At 47.7% G+C, this 18,818-nt stretch overlaps 2 protein-coding genes across 2 annotated transcripts in view; one reads left to right on the forward strand and one right to left on the reverse strand.

Annotated features, from left to right (window-relative positions):
• Positions 1–18,818, reverse strand: part of Galphao (G protein alpha o subunit) — a 121,773-nt gene that overhangs the window by 57,419 nt on the left and 45,536 nt on the right. The window lies entirely within an intron of this gene.
• The window catches only part of LOC149351191 (uncharacterized), a 129,771-nt gene continuing 120,046 nt past the window's right edge, over positions 9,094–18,818 (forward strand). Inside the window, exon 1 of the mRNA XM_089575591.1 lies at positions 9,094–9,154. The gene's annotated coding sequence lies outside the window, so the exon portion shown is untranslated. The remainder of the gene's footprint in view (positions 9,155–18,818) is intronic.

Genomic DNA, 18,818 nt, shown 5'->3' on the forward strand with positions numbered 1-18,818 from the left:
TGCACAGCATGGCATTCATCGAGTTCGCGACAAACGCTTTCCCGTTCGTCTTCCCGAAGAACGACTTCAACGACGTTGGCGCTGCTCGTCGAACCGCTCTGCGCGCGGCGAAGCCCACCTACTGCCCAGACGTTGTACGGTGAAGGTCATCTTCTACGTATCACCGGGAAAAGACTACCTGGAATGTGTTCAAGGTTTCTGATATATCGCAATTGTTTCCAAACTCATGAGGCACCCTCTGGTGGTGCAGAGAATATCTAGCTGGTGCGTAATGCAAATATTTTTAGTAAAGTTTCCGCAAGCCCCATCATCTTGAGACGAGTGTCTAACGGTTTATTTCTGTCTTTAAGGAGCAAAGATACGCTATAAGGCACGCGCTGATGGAAGATAGAGATGAAGTGCTGCTGGCAATAGAACAACGTGTAGGACTACGGTAAAGAAAAGCAAGCAAAAGAGGCATTTGTGACCGAAAATCTCGATAGTAATGTATGTCTTTACGTGTATTACACACAATTCCGGTGTATATTTCACGTACACGCCCGCTCCTGTGTTCAAGTGCTACAGACGGAAGGATGACAGAACACACGTATTATTCCCTACGAAGGTGTGACTAACTTTACCTTACTTCTGCTTCAGTTGTGATCGCCTGACTTTGCAGGAGAAAACAATGCGATTGTGCTGCGCTGAAAAAAGTCCCATCTAAGTTGCGTACCCGCATCGTTAACTTTGCGTACGGATTATAGAAATCTATTCAATAGCGTGAGAGACCATACCTCTATCCTAGCTGTTTCACTTCACTGCCTTTCCCGGGCACTGAAACGAATGCACCCAGGCCTTTTTTGTTTGTTTGTTTGTTTGTTTGTTTGTTTTTAGTTTCGCGCCTCTGGTTTTCAGCGTGCCGTTAAAATAGAGCCTCAAGTACGAAACCGGCAAGGGACGCCACTGTTAGCCATCCCTTCGTTCTTTTTTATCCGTTGGTCCAGCAAACGCAACGCGCCGCTGTGCTCAAACACTCGCGCAGCTTGGAGCGTTGACGGCTCACGCTGTTCCATGAACCAGCGGCAGCAGGAGGTGAGTACTGGACTACACCATCAAGTAATCTGGCGCAACGGGCATCACCAGCAGGCGGCACTCGAGGTCTATGGTGGGAGAGGGACACGCCAGCGAGCCGGCAGCCCATGGGAGCCTGACGCCAGGGGACACGTGGAAGTCGTACGCGCCACTCGCACTGTTGCTGATCGATGCCGACGTTGGCCTCTTGGTTCAGGTGGCTGCGCGCGCGGTGCACGGCATCTGGCAAGCTTCGATCCGCGTCGCCTTGCCCGGAGGCCGAGAGATGGCGCCAGCGACCCCTTTCGCAGCTCACGCACCTGCTGGGGCTCGGACCCTCCCAGCGGCGCCGACCGCGAGGCCGACGTGGCGTCCCCTCGGCTCGTGGCGTCGCTGGGCGGAGAGGACGTTGGATCGGGTTACCGCTCGGCCGCAGCTATGTTTCCTAACATGGCTTCATTCTATCACATCGGCCGACCCTGCGCGTTAATTTTAGTCAGGCGTGAGACGCGTCCTTCAGCTGTTGAATGGGAGCACGGGTTTGTGGTCCTGAGTGTGAAATATACCCAGAAGCGTATGCGGATGCATGAAACCAGTCTTTCAACTTCACGGTGTTACCAATGGACACGAAGAAATAAAGCCCGTGCGCAATCGCCCAGGCTCGTTCCCAACAACGAAGTGGTCAGTTTCCAGCGTGACGGCACTTTATCTGCTACTTATAAAGGATTGCCTTATAGCGTATTTCAACAGACAATACGGAAAAATTTTTCTTGCTCCACGAAACCGAAGAGCGTGTTTCAATGAGCAATTACGGATTCATATCCTGAGTTCTGATTGGACAACGTCGTTATAGTCTCTAGATTCCCTAGACATCTTGCTTGCTCCTTCGCAGGTTCAGAGAGCATTACAGATCGCCGCTTGAAATACGCCGTTAGATGCACGATCGAGCACTGCGAAGGCAAGCTTTTTGCACCCTCAACTGAAAATGCATATTCATTCTTGCATCACTTCCGTTTTGGCGAAAGATCAAAAGATTGAACTTCTAAAACAAAGAATGATGTCCAGAGTGAAATATCTCTGATGTTATGTTTTTCGTTACGAAAAAAAAAAAAAACACTCGTTATTATAGCTCGCTTTAAAGGAAAAGACGGAAAGTGTCGATAGGCAGCAACCCGGAGCGCCGTTTATGGAAGCAAGGCTGAACCGGTGGTGCACAGCAAGCGGGCCGCGCTTAATTGGCTCGCTTAGCACAAATAATGCGGCCCTCCAGTAAAAATAGCAGACACCGGGTAAATGGGGCTTTAGTGGAGCATTGGTCATTAGGCCATAATGCGCCGTAAAGGTGACAGCGAAAGGAGGCAAAGGAGGCCGCCTTCCCAGCACAGATGGAGCTTCGGCGGTCGAACACCGGCTTTAAAAAGAGCAAGCACTCCCCCGATGGAAATAGCAGCCAAGTGGGAACACTTACGGGCGCCAATTAAAATCGCGCTTTGTAAACACGAGCAGCGGGGCGCGGCAGAAGGAGTATATGCCCGGTTTCGCGCGGTATATTCCAACGCAAGCGGGCACACAGCAAGGCTGTGCTCAAGTCCCAGGCAGGGGAAGGGTGAATCTGCCGCCGTGTGGCGGAACGCGGAGCGCTTCCTCTGGAACTGACAAATTCTGCTTGGAATGTGGCCTCGATTGTTGATAACTTCCGTATCAAACTTCTATTATCAGATACCTGTTCATTAAATCCTCTCCTGAGTTGCTCTGAACAAAAATAAGACGGCCACCGCGAATGTCCTCCTTTGTAGTTCGGTAATTCTATCCGCCTGACAGTTTGACCAATTTGACCAATTGTGCGGTAATCGTGTTCTCCGAACTTTTTTATTACCTTAGGCCAAATAACTTGGTTAATTTCCTTCGACGCCTGCTCTTTCTTCTCTTTTGATTCAGCAAATAAACATTTGCTCCTCCTTTTTTGTTTTCGATGTGTCAATAAAAATCGATGGCTGTCATCATCTTTCAAATGTCGTGAGTAGGAGGGTGGTTGGTAAATAATAAAAAATAAGCACACATGTGTAGAAGTCTAATTTATGCAATGCTACCTTTACTGCTTTGAATAAGAAAGTTGCAGAAAGGAATGGCAACGGACAAAAAATTGAGAAAGGTTTACATCACATAACATAAGTGCCCATAGAGTGCAACGTAGGCAATCTGTTCTCGCCATGGAAAACACGGCCTTTCACTCATGGGTCGGACGCTCTGACTTCGCAACATTCTTGCTGTTCACTCCAGCTGGACATCGATGCCGCTCTGTCTGGGCATCCCAAACAAGCGGGACGGGGGGAAGCTAGATCCAGCAGAAAAAGAGCTAGGTCAAGCCTCGGTTACTGTTGCAGCAATCGACGTCTAGACGAATTGCAACAACCTACGTTTACGGGGTTGCTGTCATGACACCAGAATGGCATTTACCCTAACATTGGTATTCTCGTGAACGCTCTTGCTGGAACAAGACGCAGAGTCTGGAAGCGGTGCGTTACGTCTTCTGGTGCTTTCAAAAATACTTCCCACCCTCATGCATCTCCAGGAACTTTTGTGCTTATTGCATTTATTTTCGCCGGCGGTGTCGACATTATTGATAAGAAATTGTGAAACATTTTCTCCAACCAAATTTTGTTAATTTAAAAAAAAACCCCGACGTTTCGGAGCCGGCTCGGTTCCTCCTTTAGAGGCGACAGGGGCATTTAGGTTGCAGCATAAGCACGAGATGGGGTGTGGGGGACGGAAAGCGGCGCTACGAAGGGTGCGAAATGTGGACGAGTGCAGTTTTGTTGTCTCTGACTGAGAGTCACGGTGCCCGTTTCCGAGAGCAATGCGAGGAGGGATGCAGGTGTCTTCTTTTATCCTTTTCGTTTCTGCCAGCTGCGGAGCGAAGTCGCTGCGCCTACACAGTGGAGGTGGGTGAGGTTGCCCCGCGAGCGGTTTAGATTGTTCGGAGTGTTTGGAATGTGCCAAGACTAAAGTAGCAGCCTTTTCCCGCAATATTTAACTCAATTCAACGCAGTTTATTGTTCCAGAAAAGTAGCTGGAGGGCCTCCTGAGCTAAAAGCTGCTGAAGCAGCTTGACAGGCTAAGGAGATCATTACATGACTGTAGCGGTTTACTGAATTATGCTTAAAACAAATATGGCAGCAGTAATTGCAGCATTAAGTAACAAGTTGATACAGGACTGAAAATCGTAATAAATAAATAAAAATGCTACTTCTACGTGAGTTAAACACAATATATCAAAAACAATTCAGTTCACCTATCCTTTCTAAAGCCGAATTGCGCGTAACTTATGTTTCTCTGAAAACTCCGTATTACTAAGAGATATTATTTTTTACAATACTTTGAGCAGAGGAAAACGATATGGGTCGATAGTTTGTTGGCAAGCTGCGATTTCTGCCTTTAAGGATAGTTATGATCTAGCAGTCTAGCTATTTTCATTGCGCCTAGAAAATTTTTCGACTCTATTGCAAAGTTAAATATATGGGCAAGAGTAGGTGATATTATGCGCAATACATATTTGACGGGCCTTATCTGAAGATTATCAGCGAATAACGCTTTGCTGTTTGGTAAAGCCATAACTTTACTGTAAACTGCAGACTCATCGGTTGGCGGCAAGAAGATGCTGTAGGCGATGATGCCTCGGGGTACTGTTTTTTCGGTGGGTTCATTTCTGGGAATTGGGACGGCAACCTTAACAAAGTAACGATTTAAGTAGTCGGCACCTTTTTTTCCGCCAAGTTCACGGCTCTTTATTATCAAAATATCAGAAAAAGTTTTGTTTCGGCAACAAATAACGCTGTTTATTACTTTGCACGCAGCGTCGGTTCCCTGCTGCGTGACATTAGCAAATATTTGTTCATAATATGTATACTTGGCGCGCCTAAGCATCGCATTGAGTTTATTTTGATACCATTATAACTCTTCGGATGTTGTATCCAAATCATGTAAAAAATACTGATAAAGGCGGTTTTTAGTTTTTTTCTTTTTAGGTGTTCTTTTGTCACAAATGGTTTCCTTGTTTTCTTAGATTGTCTAATCGATGTCAATGAAAAATTTTCGAGATAAGTAAGCGTAGAAAGCTTGATAAATTCATTGTAAGCTTCACCCGCGTTTCCTATTGATTTTACCGAAGACCAATTTTGGGATAAGATTTCCAGTTCGAACGATGGTTGGTTGGTTTATGGGGTTTAACGTCCCACAGCAACTGAGGCTATGAGAGACGCCGTAGTGGAGGGCTTTGGAAATTTCGACCACCTGGGGTTCTTTAACGTGCACTGACATCGCACAGCACACGGGCCTCTAGAATTTCGCCTTCATCGAAATTCAGCCGCCGCGGCCGGGATCGAACCCGCGTCTTTCGGGTCAGCAGCCGAGCGCCGTAACCACTGAGCCACAGCGGCGGGGTCCAGTTCGAACGACTCTAACTTACTTTCAGTGAGGCACTGAATAGCGAAAGGTCGTTTTTGCTCTTTGTTGGCTATTGAACCATTGCAGTGTGCGAGGAAAACCGGACAATGAACTTGATGCAGGAAGGAATTGTGCCGGCATTGTTTATAGTTGTATCAACATTAGATATCAAAAGATCAAGCGCCGAAGAGTGGAACACGTAATGCGTGTAGGTGTTACGATTACGTTTGAAAAACCAAACGAAAGCATTTGCCTATTAAACTCACGTGGAGGAATGCTATCTTCTAAAGTATTTATGTCGAAGTCAACCCCGACGATCAACTTGATGTTATATTTGTGACACAGTTTAAAAAGGTTTCATGAAAATAAAGGAAGCCCTTAGTTTACGTGTGCTGGGTGTTACACAACAGAAATTACTTCGTTTTTTTTTTTTTTGCATTCTCAGCATTTCGCAGTCATCAGTGATTATGCTGAATTCTGACAAAATTTTTCTTTTCAATTGTAACAAGAATTACAACGTCATTGCCTCGTCTATTTGAACGATTAGGAAAAAAGTTTCGTACCCATCTATTTCTAACATTGGGTAGCTGTTTTATTAACATGTTTTAAACATCATTACCACATCAAACTTAAAGGGAAACTGCTGTAAAAGTAGGGCAATATCGTCCTCTTTACTTTTAACCAAACGCGCATTGTTGTGCGAATCTGATCCATAAAAACAGAGCTGAAAGTCGAGTTTGGATGGTTAGACCAGTTCGCGACAGCCAATTTTTTCTTTGTTGTTTGTTTGTTTGTCTTGACCTTTGGTACGAAAAGTTTAGCTTGATCACTCTTTACTCAATATTAGTAGAGGAGGACAACCTTAACCAAGCTGGAAACTATCTTATCAATGTCAAGTTTTTCAGAGAACACGTAGCCGAGATCGGGAGACTCAGGTGAGGAGACGAGATATTGGGGGCAGGGGAACTGTGGTATGGTGGCCGCGGTTTGCACAAGACAGGGCTAAAAAAAGATCAGTGGAAGGCTCTTGCCTTGCAGTGAAGTTTACCTGGCTGATTGCGATGACGGTTGCGGTAGAGAGCGGACAAAACCCAATGCTATATTTTTAAAATTCAGGAGGTACAACCCAACAACAACGGTGGTGGCGCATGGTTGGTTGCCCTTAAGAGGAGACCTAATGGCATCATTTCATGAAACATATGCAGACCGGCGGCCGCGCTCGGCTTGAGCACGGAATGCCGAAGGAGACCATTGCTCCCTTGAAGGATTTCATGATCTATCTGCTCCACAACCGACTAAACCATGCTGTCCATCTCTATGGCTGCCGCTATCGCTTTCTTTTTTTGTTTTGTTTTCCTATTCTTTCTTTTCTCAGACGAATCGCGAGAACGTCCTCACGGCTCTCCTGGGGTGCGTGACGGGGTAGGCGTAAAAGCGCCGCTCCTTCAAAAGCCAACAAGAGGAGAATCAATGCACCGGTCAACCACGAACTAATGTTACGCCCGAAAAGCATCACGCATCCGGCGGCTCTCCGGCACACCCGCATGATCTGTCGCCAGCGCTGGGCATTGGCCGGCGCGAAAGATCCAGTCCGAGAGCCAGGCGCACAAAAACGGCAGCGGCACCCGCGCTAGTAGACGGGGCGGGTATAAACCCGGGCGCACGTAAGCGCAACGCGAAGAGCCGTCTCTCGTGTTTATATAGAAAGCACGCTCCGGGAAGTACCAGGGCGCGCGCGTTGTACCGCTTTGTTTCGCGCAAGTAGCCAGGCGGAAGTCTTGCTCACCGGTCTGCTTGGTCGCTGAAGCGCGCCCTCGTGGCGTGGTCAGCCGTCCGTGTCGCTTCTGGTCGTTAAATTGATTCTCTTTTAAAATACGTCAGGACATCGCGTTTAGCTCCCTCCTGTTGGGTGGAGCAGGGGTACAGAGACCTTTGTGCTAGATATAGCCTCAGCGGCAGCGAACATCGTTGCAAAAATAAAAGCTATAGAGATCAGTGTGCTCCAATGAGCGACACAATAACGGCATAAAAGTTGTGCTACGTGAGGAAACGAACGTTTGGTCCACTAGTGAAACTTATCAGAACTTTAATGCTATCTGAGAGGTGCAACACAGAGGCATAATTTCCTTCAAAAACATTAGCAGTAAAAATGCGTGTTGTCCAAATTGCGTGGTGTCTAAAAATTTTCCTCATGATCAGGAAATGAACGACGCAGCCTATATTTGATGCCTTTCTACGGCGTAGTTGCACTGCTCGTATAAAAATACCGCGCGTCTAACTATATGAATATGGCTGTAGACATTTGTCATCCTCACTGCCAAGGTTAAACGCGCTGACGTGCTTAGCATGTGCTTTGTCCGACATCTGTGCCGCCTCAGTGTTGGCGATGCACTCAGCTGTTGATTGTGAGTACCCTGACTTGTATGCGCTGCCTTCCAAAGAAGGTAGCTAATACGATTGACTGAATATTGTCCAGAGAAGAGGTCTCAAAATGTGCCGCGGATCTTACCGTAAGCCGCCTCCAACAAAAGCATAAAAAAGCTGACTGTAGTCGTTACGTCCGCAGACCTCTCACAGGCTGTTCGTACAAATGAATCCAACAGGAGGGACATGACTAAGGGGAACCACACTGCGCCGACTTTGGATCAAAAGTCCCTCCTCACCCCTTCCCTCCGTACTCCTCCTCCCTCCGTTACCCTCCGCACCCCCTCGCCCCGCACCCTCCACACCCTCCCCACCGTTAGGGGCTCTTCCTCGATGAAAAGGCGCTAACAACGCCCCTAGTCGATATACTAAGGCATACACTGCTGTCCAGGTGTGCGAGCGCTTCACGCCCGCCGAGACCAGATTATTTTCGCTCGAGCATATGAGCAAAGCCCACGAAGATCACTTCGTGGTGTTTACTGAAGAATTCTGAGTAAGATTTGGTGCTCTAGTTGTGCATTTCTGATTCCTAGCCTGAGCGTTTCACATGCATTTCGGCATCGCAGCATAGTAGCTTCCGCCTAGACTGAGCCTGTGGCCATTTAAGCTGGACATAAGCGCTTGCATCTTGTGAACATCCACGTTGCATGACCCCGACTGACTTCGAAGAGCCATGCTAGAAGCTTTCGAGCCCGAGTTCCACTCGGAGTTCCACTACGCTGGCGTAAAAAACTGCGCCTTAAAGGGTTGATCAGGCTTCTCCTGCGCGTCCGCTCTCACTTCGTAGGCGCCCCTATAACCCTGCGCTGGAAACCCAGTCACGCCCAACGCCAGAGGCCGTTTCGAAAAACGCCGTCTTCGCAGAGCACCACTCTTCATCATTTTGCCGTCTCCAAGCCTTCCTAGTGTTTCGAAAGAACTGCCGCACGAAAAAGCCACTCTCCTGATCGCCTGCGCACTGACTCTGCCTGTACACGCCAGAGTCGTTGCACAAGATACCGCGTGCCACGTCTCCCCTGCTCACGTTCGTGGCGTCGTAGAAGATATGGAGCATTTCCTGTTGCGGTCCACGCTTTCATAAAGATATCTATGCTTTGACTCAATTTGTAAAGGTAGGTGGGACGGTTTAGAACGTCGCTGGCGCCATTCTCTTTCATGGCTCCCGGCTTGAGAGGTCCGCAATGGCTGAGCTGCTTTTGGTACTTTTCAAGCGTTTGGACGACACTAAATTTCTGAGGTAAGCTCTACGGGGCACGAGCGGTGCAAGCGGAGTTTGTTATTTGCTGTTTTTTTACCCTCATGGTACATCACTATGTTATAGAAGAAGAGAAGATAAAAATGCACTAATATAGAAAGATTCAGCAAACAAGGGACAGAAAAGAGGTGCTCATGATGGCATAAATGACGGAAGCCAACAGTCATCGAAACCAATGAGTATAGGGGATGTCTTTTTAAAATTAATTTTGTAGTTTTTATCAATGGGAGAATAAAAGAAGCAAAGGAAAAACAACCACATGCCGCCGGTGGGATCCGAACCCACGGCCTCCGAATTTCGCGCCCGATGGTAATATAGAAACAGGTAGAATATGAAAGGAAAACAGTGGAAGTGTATCCGTCTCTACGCCACGTGAATCATGCGGAAATGCGTGCAAAAAATTTCGTCTGTGCATTGATGCCAATTCTTCTTCCACATGTTCTAGAATAGTACCTCAGAAAATGCTGTTATAGTACGCTAAAAATATATCTAGACGGTCGTTTGGTTAGCTCATTTTAAAACTTCGTTAAAGCATCTCTGCAACGAAGGGAGTTATGCTTCACAGAGATGCAGGGAGGCGGCTCTAAAGCTTTGCAAGTTTTTGTAAGAAATAAGTGCGAGTGGTTTAATACAGGGGTGCTCAACTTCTGGGGAATACTGTGACGTGCGGAATGAAATTTTGGTCATCGAATTCACATGCTAGTTGGAGACGAGTTATATAGTTTATGCCCATTGCAGGGCGAGCACAATCAGCCTCGTAATACCATGATGGGTCCTGCACATTTTTCCGACGGCGGTTTCTTACAGAGAAATGGCACTGCCCGCGCGCGTGAAATCAAGTACGGCCCGGCAATAAGAATTCAGACTTGCGCAAGTGCGTGCTTGAAACTTTATCGTTTCGTCGAGTAAGTAAAGCCCGAACGAGAATGGTTCGAGAGGAAACTAAAGGTGTTGGGTATAGCTTTAGTTCGCGCAGTTAACTTATAGTTAACTGTGCGAACTTAAGTTTACTCGTTAACTACATGTTAGCAATAAGTTCACACCCTTTATGGCTGTCTTCAATATAGAGCAGTAAAGGCTGCAAGTGGTCACTTTTCTACCGTCTAGTTTGGCTTCGGTAAGTTTTCTGAAGGAAACTGCGTAACAAGAAGGGCAAAGAATTGGCTTCCAAAGTGTACCTGCAAGGCATTTTTTTTTTAATGGGCTCTTACTACACACTACAGGGTAAAAAAGTTCCAAAACATAATCACGCTGCTGCCCAAATAACATATAAATTTCTCGAAACCAAAGACGAATCTGAAAGTGGATATAACAGTAATGCTGTGTAAATAAACAATTAATAGCGAGAATACTGGTCGTCGTAGAAGTAATCCTTTCCTTGTTTACCTTCAGCCAAGGAGATGGAAGAAGGCGTCTGTATTAAAGACGGTGTTTTTATTAACAAGACAACGTGGAACATTACTTTTTTTTTTTTGTTATTACTGCGAACATGAGTAGCGAGAGCTTTGTGGCAAATAGGCATAATTGTATTTTTCTAACTAAAAATATCAGCGAAAGTGTACAAGCAAGCTCGGCGCATGTTTAATCAGACGAGTCATTATTTTATGTCACCTTCTCGCGCTTAATTACGGAAAAAAAATTACAAAATCAGAATGTTCACAGCAACCAACCACTGCGATTACATTACGTGACATGCCACGGTACTTTCAATATTTAATTCTTACGTTACTTTTTGCTGTCGAACATTATCTACCCTTTCTCCACTTCCTACGTTCAGCCGTGTTTTAAATACTGCACTCGCGATGGCAAAAGAAGTAAGAAAATCCGGAGACCTGCGTCGCATCTGACCCCTTAAACAGCAAATATTATATAACTGCTCCAAAAGGAGACGTAGAAAGCGTTTCGATAACAGCGTGCAAAGTATTCGCGCTCTACTCGGGAAGAAGATGAAACAAGCAAAAAAAAAAAAGAAGAGATGCATCTGCGCACCGGAATCGGACAAAGATGACGACCGGCGGCGGAAGTGCCGGCGTCCTGTCCGAAAGGAGGAAGAGGCCGCGATGCGGTCAGGCAGTGCCGGCGCGCACTAAAACAAGGGGCTCGGCTCGGGAGGGCGGTGATAAAAGCGGCAGAGAAGCTGGCGCAGCGTGGAGACAACAAACAGCCGGGTGGAAATGGGCAGCAGCACCGGTGGCGAGGTGGGGCGCAGAAGCCGACTCCAGTCGTGTTTGATCGAGCCCAGAGGAGCGCCGAGTCGCGCTACAGCGTCTTCCGTTCATGTTTTCCGCGAGCGCGGCACGGCGGCGGATTCCTGGTGCGAAATGACGCTCCCTTCTCCCTCCCACGTGTTTGCGCGACAGCAAGCGGACAAGATGGAAACAGCGAGAGGCTCGTATTGTGAAGAGAAGAAGGGATGACGGCGGAAAAGGACAGTAAGAAAGCAAAGGGTCTCCGTGCAATTTTTCTTCGCGCAGGCCAACAGCCGGATGGCAGGCAGCACTCCAGGCGCAGCGCGGTATTTTCCAGCATTCGCCTTTTCCAAGTTCACGCAGAGCGCGCGCGGCCAGAGTGCGACGTCGCAGAAGGGCAGTCTTCCCCCTTGCTGCTGGGCTCCCCTGCGAAGTCTGCGCGGCTATACTTTCGCTATAGGCCACTTCGGCCACCATGTTGTCGCGTGAGCGCTGCTCGCACAGCCTGCGAAGCTTTCGACGCGCAATTTGAGGACCGCGCGCCCGCCTCCGTTTAGTGTTTCGAGCTGTGCGGGCCAGCCTAGCGATTTCGACGGCACACGACGAGGGATTGTTTTTGCGCAGCGAAGCCTTCGATTGCCTGGGATCCCTCGAAAGCGCGCCCTCGTCGTCCCGAAGCCCAGCCACCGCTAATCAGCGAAAGAAAACACGTCCCAGTGATCGCGCGCTTCTTTCGGCTTTTCAGGGCTTCCCTGTGGCGCGGAAGCTTTCGCCAGAGAAGCCAGAGGAAAATATCCCGGAAGAAAGTGCTCTCGACGACTGACCCACTCATTTGGTGCGGTGCACAGAGGCCGTCGAAAAACTCCGTGAATGCCGTTCGCTTTGTGTTCGCAGCCAAACACGCGCATACTGATATGCAAGCGATCCGGTTTGCGCAGTTCTCATACAGCTATGAAGTCTCCTTACGCAATATATTAATATGGGTCAATGAAGGGAAGTTTTTTCACCGATGAAAACGTTCAAGTGCGTGGACGTGCGGGCAAGTCAGCGGCATGGTTTCACCAAACGAGCCACAGCGTCCGGCTCAGAGAACCGGATGCGCTCTCAAAGTTTCTATAGTTGGTAGTGGCGCACAAAAAGAATACAAGTTCTCTAACTTCGACTGCGTGCTTGAGAAATCTTGCGAGCTTCCCTTATATCTACCCAGTTTTCGCTTTGTATTAATCTGTTTCCGTGCAGATCTCCTTCTGTAGTTGCATGCACAATTTTCCGCCTAGAATTTAAACCTTGTTGGGCTGCTGTTGGAAAATTAGACTTGTTTAGAGGTAGCAGCCAAGGCATGCAAGTTGAGCGGCTAAATACAATCAGTAATCGCAAAACGAACGATAATACCATTGCTCCTGAATCGCGCCTTCCATGCTTACATTCACACAGCACGACAACGCACAGAGACATCTGGGAGACCCCACCAAAGTGACCCAAGAGAACGGTATCTATATTGGTTCCTGCGTCGGTCCAGTTTTGAGAGATATTTTTTTAGCGGAACGGGACCGAGAACTTAAATGCACATTTGAAGGGTCTAAGGTTGCCGGCATTTTCAGGTACGTTGACGGTTTCCTCGTCATATGCAACGGACAAGATCTGTTCGCTCAGGCAGCTACGTTCAACATTTAGTCTGCGTTTTCTGAATACCTTCAACCGCTAACCTTGACGCACGAAGTTGCTTTAAACAACTTCGTCAGATTTCTTGATCCGTGACTTTATTTTTCTACTAATCATTTGTGCTGCGCTTACCAGCCACGAGGCAGCAGACCCGCGGTTTCGTTTGACTCAGCCCACTCCAAACTAAAACGGGCAACTGTAAAGCATTACCCAGGTACTGCTCTAAGAAAGTTGCGTAGGCATCGTCTGCAAATGGCATTCTGTAACCAGGTGGTCCGACTCAAGGGTTCCGGCTACCGGTCTACACAATTATTGTTTATTGCCGAGAGCATGCTCAGAGAACGAGAAAATCCTGTTCCGAGCAACAGGTGGGCTGACATAGAATGCAGCAAAAAAGTGGCGGCAATTCCTTGCATGCATCCTATTGCACAAAATCTAAACGAAAATAGGAAAAAGAGCACGTGTACAAGTAGAGTATTCTGCACCAAAGAAGCTGTCAAAACTGTGTAAGAAGTACTAGAGTTGCGGTTTGGACTTCTTGGTCTTGTTGCATGGCATGGCATCGCTTGTTGCCTGTGTCCTGTTAGCTTTTGTGTACCAGCAACCGTTTGTATAGTGCACGAAAAATGTGGTATACTCGATATTTTTGCTCTGAGGCCGAAGCTACATCAGCCAAACGGGCGGATGTCTGAAGGAAAGGTTTATGGAATACAACAACAACGTCATCGGGGCCTCTCGACACCTTGGCCCACACTGCCGAGATTGCAAGCAGTGCAAGGAACACGGACCACTCTTAGGAAGACGCAGGCTCGATCCGGGCCGCCGTGGTCACATTTCGATGGAGGCGAAATTCTAGATGCCCGTGTACTGTGCGATGTCAGTGCACGTTAAAGAACCCCAGGTGGCAGAAAATTCCGGAGCCCTCCACTAAGACGTCCATCACAGCCTGAGTAGCTTTGGGATGTTATACCCCATGAAACGACACTTAGGAAGACCTACAGTTCCTCGTAAGTACGTCGACAGATATGCCAGGGAGACAGCTGAAGCTGGGGAAACAACGAAAAGAGAATACGACTGCGTCAGCGCACTATCGGTGTTTTTAAGTGAGAAAATGGAGGGGACACTTAATATCGTCCTTAGCGGTATGACGCGATAGCGTAATAGCTCAATTACAATATGTGCAGAATTGGTCATTCTCTACATTCATAGATCCCTGGGAGTCCTCATACCACTGCAGTTGTGCAGCGGTTAAAGGGCAACTGAAGAGGTTTTAGAATTCGATACGTTTAAACGAGCCGAATGTGTGAAACTTGCAGGTAAAGCATGCGAAATCTTTTTGCGCTAGGATTTGAAATGGTGACGTAATTGCCGACTAAAGGGGCATCGTCGTTCAGGCTTCTCTGCAGCGCACAGCGACAGACAGAGAACCCAGTGGTGACGTCAACTTCGGCGGTGCTGAGTTTCCAGCGAAGAAGGGGTTGTTTCAAAGAAGAAAACGAATGCCGTCGAAGGTGAAGCTCAAGAAGCATTGCTTGACAGCATCGGAAGACGCACGCCAGCATGTAGACGAATGCAGCGGACATCTAAAATTTCGGCAGCTATGACGTCACCACAAGTTTTCCCGCACTTCTTCGCCGCAATGAGGAAAAGCCTAAACATCGTCGCGGTTTTAATCGGTGATTACGTCGCCGTTTTAAATGCTAACGGAAAACTACTTTGCACGCTATAGACCAGATTTTTTTACCCTCGCACGCAGGCTGCGGGCGCGCTCCTACTCTCGACACCAGTCGCCATCTGTCGGCGCGCGCCGCCCGAGGGACTGCGGGCCGCGCCGGCGCAGCGCGTAGAACGCATGTTTACGTGTTCGCTTCTGCCGTTGTTGTGCTCCATCAGCTAACGTATGAGGGTGTGTGCTGTGCGTAACTACTCACATTTTCCCTCTTCCAGACAGTACTGCGGTTGTCTTGTGCGCAGTTACTCGTTAACGTGACATCCGAGGGTAGTCGACCAGGTAGTGTACGGACTGGAAACCAGCACTTCTAAGCAGATTTCTGCGCTGTCGTGTCGTTTGTTGTCGCCTTTTACGTGCGATATCATCTATGATAATTTTATGCATCAGAATGTAGATCTATTGATTTGACTCAGTGGAGTAGTAACTGGATAGGCGAGCTGCAGACTGAAGGTTGTCCCGACGGAGCGCGTGTTTTCTATCACCAGTACGTGTTCGGCATCCTTGCGCTGAGCTTGCTCTTGTTCCCACTGAACACATTTCATGCACAGGATTGTAAGCACGACCGCTACCGATTTCAGTTGCTTTTTCCGCACGCATGTCAGAGGGATCTGGGGGGTAAAGGTTTATCTATAGTATCTTTCTGCTTTTGGTATCTACACTAGTTTGGTTTGGTTTATTAAGGTTTTACGTCCTAAAGCGACTCAGGCTATGAGGGACGCCATAGTGAAGGGCTCCGGAAATTCCGACCACCTGGGGTTCTTTAACGTGCACTGACATCGCACAGTACACGGGCCTCTAGAATTTGTCCTCCATCGAAATTCGGCCGCCGCGGCCGGGATCGAACCCGCGTCTTTTGGGCCAGAGCCGAGAGCCGTAATCACTGAGCCACCGCAGCGGTGCGGTATCTACCTTATTCATAGGAAAATACTATGCGCGATTTCATTACATTTTCCACACTTAGCCAAACGGCTACGCAACGCTCTCACACGCGGTGAGAGCTCCTGAATAAAATAACGCAACTTCGGACCTCAGAATTAGTGAAAGCTGGATTAGCTGCTCATATCTATTCAAGTTTTGATAAATGAATCGAAAGTACGTTTTCATGCACCAGGTTGCCTAAACCATGACAAAATTTGTTTTGTGTTGGGGCTGCGACTCAGTTGAGCTCACAGCGGTAATTAGTTGATAAACTGGCGCGGCGACAAGAAAGCCCAAGCCCTGTTTGTGAAGGGGGGGGGGGGGGGGGGGGGGCTTTATGGCCGGCTGGCAGGAAGGAATAAGAGTGCATGGGAATTGGAACTGCATACTAGCCGCACACCTAATGCTTGATATTGAACAAAAAGTTTCTTTGCGGTGGAGCACCAAGACAGAATTCGATATAAGCACGAGCGCATTCTAAGCGCTGGCACAATTAACCTGAATGTCAAACTAAATATCATTAAAACGCGTCAGTGTTATCGCTTTGATAACATAAATACTTCCTGCAACACAGCCACGCAGCGGAATTATGCTCGATAATGTTTTTTAGCGCCCGAAGCGCGGCTATATGCAGGCGCGGCCGCGGAACAGCCGCAGCACCGCAGTCCCCAAAGAAACGCCCGCACCGCGGCGCGCCAGTCGGTGCAAAATGGCCGCGCCCGGGAGAGGCTCAAAATTCTGGTCTATACCAAGAAGCTTCATAGATTTGAATTCTCGAATGATCTCGAATTCTCAAAAAACCCTTTCATCTTCCCTTTAAGCGATGTGCCATTACCCTCTATGGCAGGTGCTGCCACCGGAGGGTACTGTGCGACCCAGGGTGCTCTCCCCTCAAGCAACCTCTCGCGGTTAACCATTAATGTAACAGCCACCTGCCACGGCTGGCGGTTTGCTCACAATCCAGTGGCCAAGTTGTGATGACACCGCAAGGTCACGTGACCTAGGTGGCCCAGTTGCCTCCTAGGTTGCTTCTCTGAGGGTTTTTCGTGGATTTTTCGCTCAGGGTCAACGACGCCGACGACGCGCACGCCGGATTTTCTGCGACACGAGCTCCTTAACGCTATCGCGTTAAAAGCGCGTGTTTCCTTAGGTATTGGAACTTCGCAGAAGGATCAGGCGGTTTTCGCTTTTTTTTTAATTGCGTCCTTATGTCTTACACTGTGCCTTTAGTATTTTTGCCTTGTATCTACAATGAGATTTTTAACGTGCAGGTCACTGCCGCTGCCAGAGCTAACATGGCACACTGTGTTTTCCTTTGCATCGCGTGCGCGCGGAACTGTACATATGCACGCGCAGCGAGCGGCAATAAACTTAGTTGGCAGCGCTGTGTGGTGCTTTCCTGTTGTTTGTGTTCGTTAACGCGATGTGTGAATGTAAGCATGAAGTAACAATTAGCCCAGAAATTCGTTTAGCGCCTCCAATGAATTACGCGTTCCCTGGCCATAGTAAACAAATTTATAGGCATTCCGCGCTCAAAAATCATGCTGCTTTTACCACAAGCAACAGTCCAGCTCTTTACACCTCTATAGCACAGGGGGTTCGAATAGCCACTGTACTGATGGCAATCCAACTGAGAAATCCGCAGGCAGCTGGTAGCAATTTTCAATGACCAATGAACTTTATGAGCATCGAATGAATGAAGGTTTATGAATAACTATTGGAATATTGAGAGCCACTGACAGCAGCCTGTAATTACGCGCTGAAGAATAAAGAGAATGCAAAGACTTAAAGCAGAGAAAAAGTTTTCCCTTATATTGTAAACTGTCGACGATTAACTCGCCTGCGAATGAAATTTTATTCCCTAGTTGAACAATGTTTAATGCAGTTAAAGTTGTCTAATGTAAGCATGGAGAATAAAAAAAAAAACAAGGGTTAACACCGGACTACAAAAATAGTGCGCACCGTTGCGCCGCTATATAAACACCTTCACTGCGGCAAGCACTTTTTTTTTATCAGAACGGTTACAGTCCGGTCGCTCAAAACATCGTGGAAGCAGTGAGCATCTACACATTGTGTTTATATGTTGGAAAGAGCTTGCAGCTGCACTTTGGAGCACAATCAAGAACATCGTGAGCGACGTTTGAGAAGAGCTATCACTAGTAGTCTTGGTTTCGTATTTTTTTCGCGCTTCAGATGCACCGTTTCTGTTGGGTTAGCTACAGGGAGCCCAGGTGGCGCTGCGATCGCAGGCAGCGAATAGCCACTGTACTGATGGCAATCGAACTGAGAAATCCGCAGGCAGCTGGTAGCAATTTTCAATGACCAATGAACTTTATGAGCATGTTGTTGTGAAGGTGAAGGTTGCGAAACCAAGGGACGAACCACAAAGAAAGACACAGAGACACACACAAGCATCGAATGTATGAAGGTTTATGAATAACTATTGGAATATTGAGAGCCACTGACAGCAGCCTGTAATTACGCGCTGAAGAATAAAGAGAATATAAAGACTTAAAGCAGAGAAAAAGTTTTCCCTTATACTGTAAACTGTCGACGATTAACTCGCCTGCAAATGAAATTTTATTCTCTAGTTGAACAATGTTTAATGCGGCTAAAGTTGACTAGTAAGCATGGAGAATAAAAAGAAACAAGGGTTAACGCCGGACTACAAAATTAGTGCGCACCGTTGCGCCGCTATATAAACACCTTCACTGCGGCAAGCACTTTTTTTTTATCAGAACGGTTACATTCCGGTCGCTCAAAACATCGTGCAAGCAGTGATCATCTACACATTGTGTTGTTTATACATTGGAAAGAGCTTGCAGCTGCACTTTGGAGCACAATCAAGAACATCGTGAGCGACGTTTCAGAAGAGTTATTACTAGTAGCCTTGGTTTCGGATTTTTTTCGCGCTTCAGATGCACCGTTTCTGTTGGGTTAGCTACAGGACGCCCAGGTGGCGCTGTGATCGTGACAGTCACTCGCACGTTCACCTTTCTGTTAACTTTTGCGGCAGTGCATCTTCGTTCTCAGAACGCGCAACTGAAAGCGAACCCGGCCATTCTAATATGAAACGTGGGGTCAATACAACAGACACTTTCAGTGGTCGCCCTGACAGGCATCCCTAGAGAAAGGCGACACCCCA

The sequence above is a fragment of the Amblyomma mixtum genome, chromosome 3, assembly GCF_055824585.1.
Source record: "Amblyomma mixtum isolate Tamu chromosome 3, ASM5582458v1, whole genome shotgun sequence".
In the NCBI taxonomy this organism is placed as follows: Eukaryota; Metazoa; Arthropoda; class Arachnida; order Ixodida; family Ixodidae; genus Amblyomma; species Amblyomma mixtum.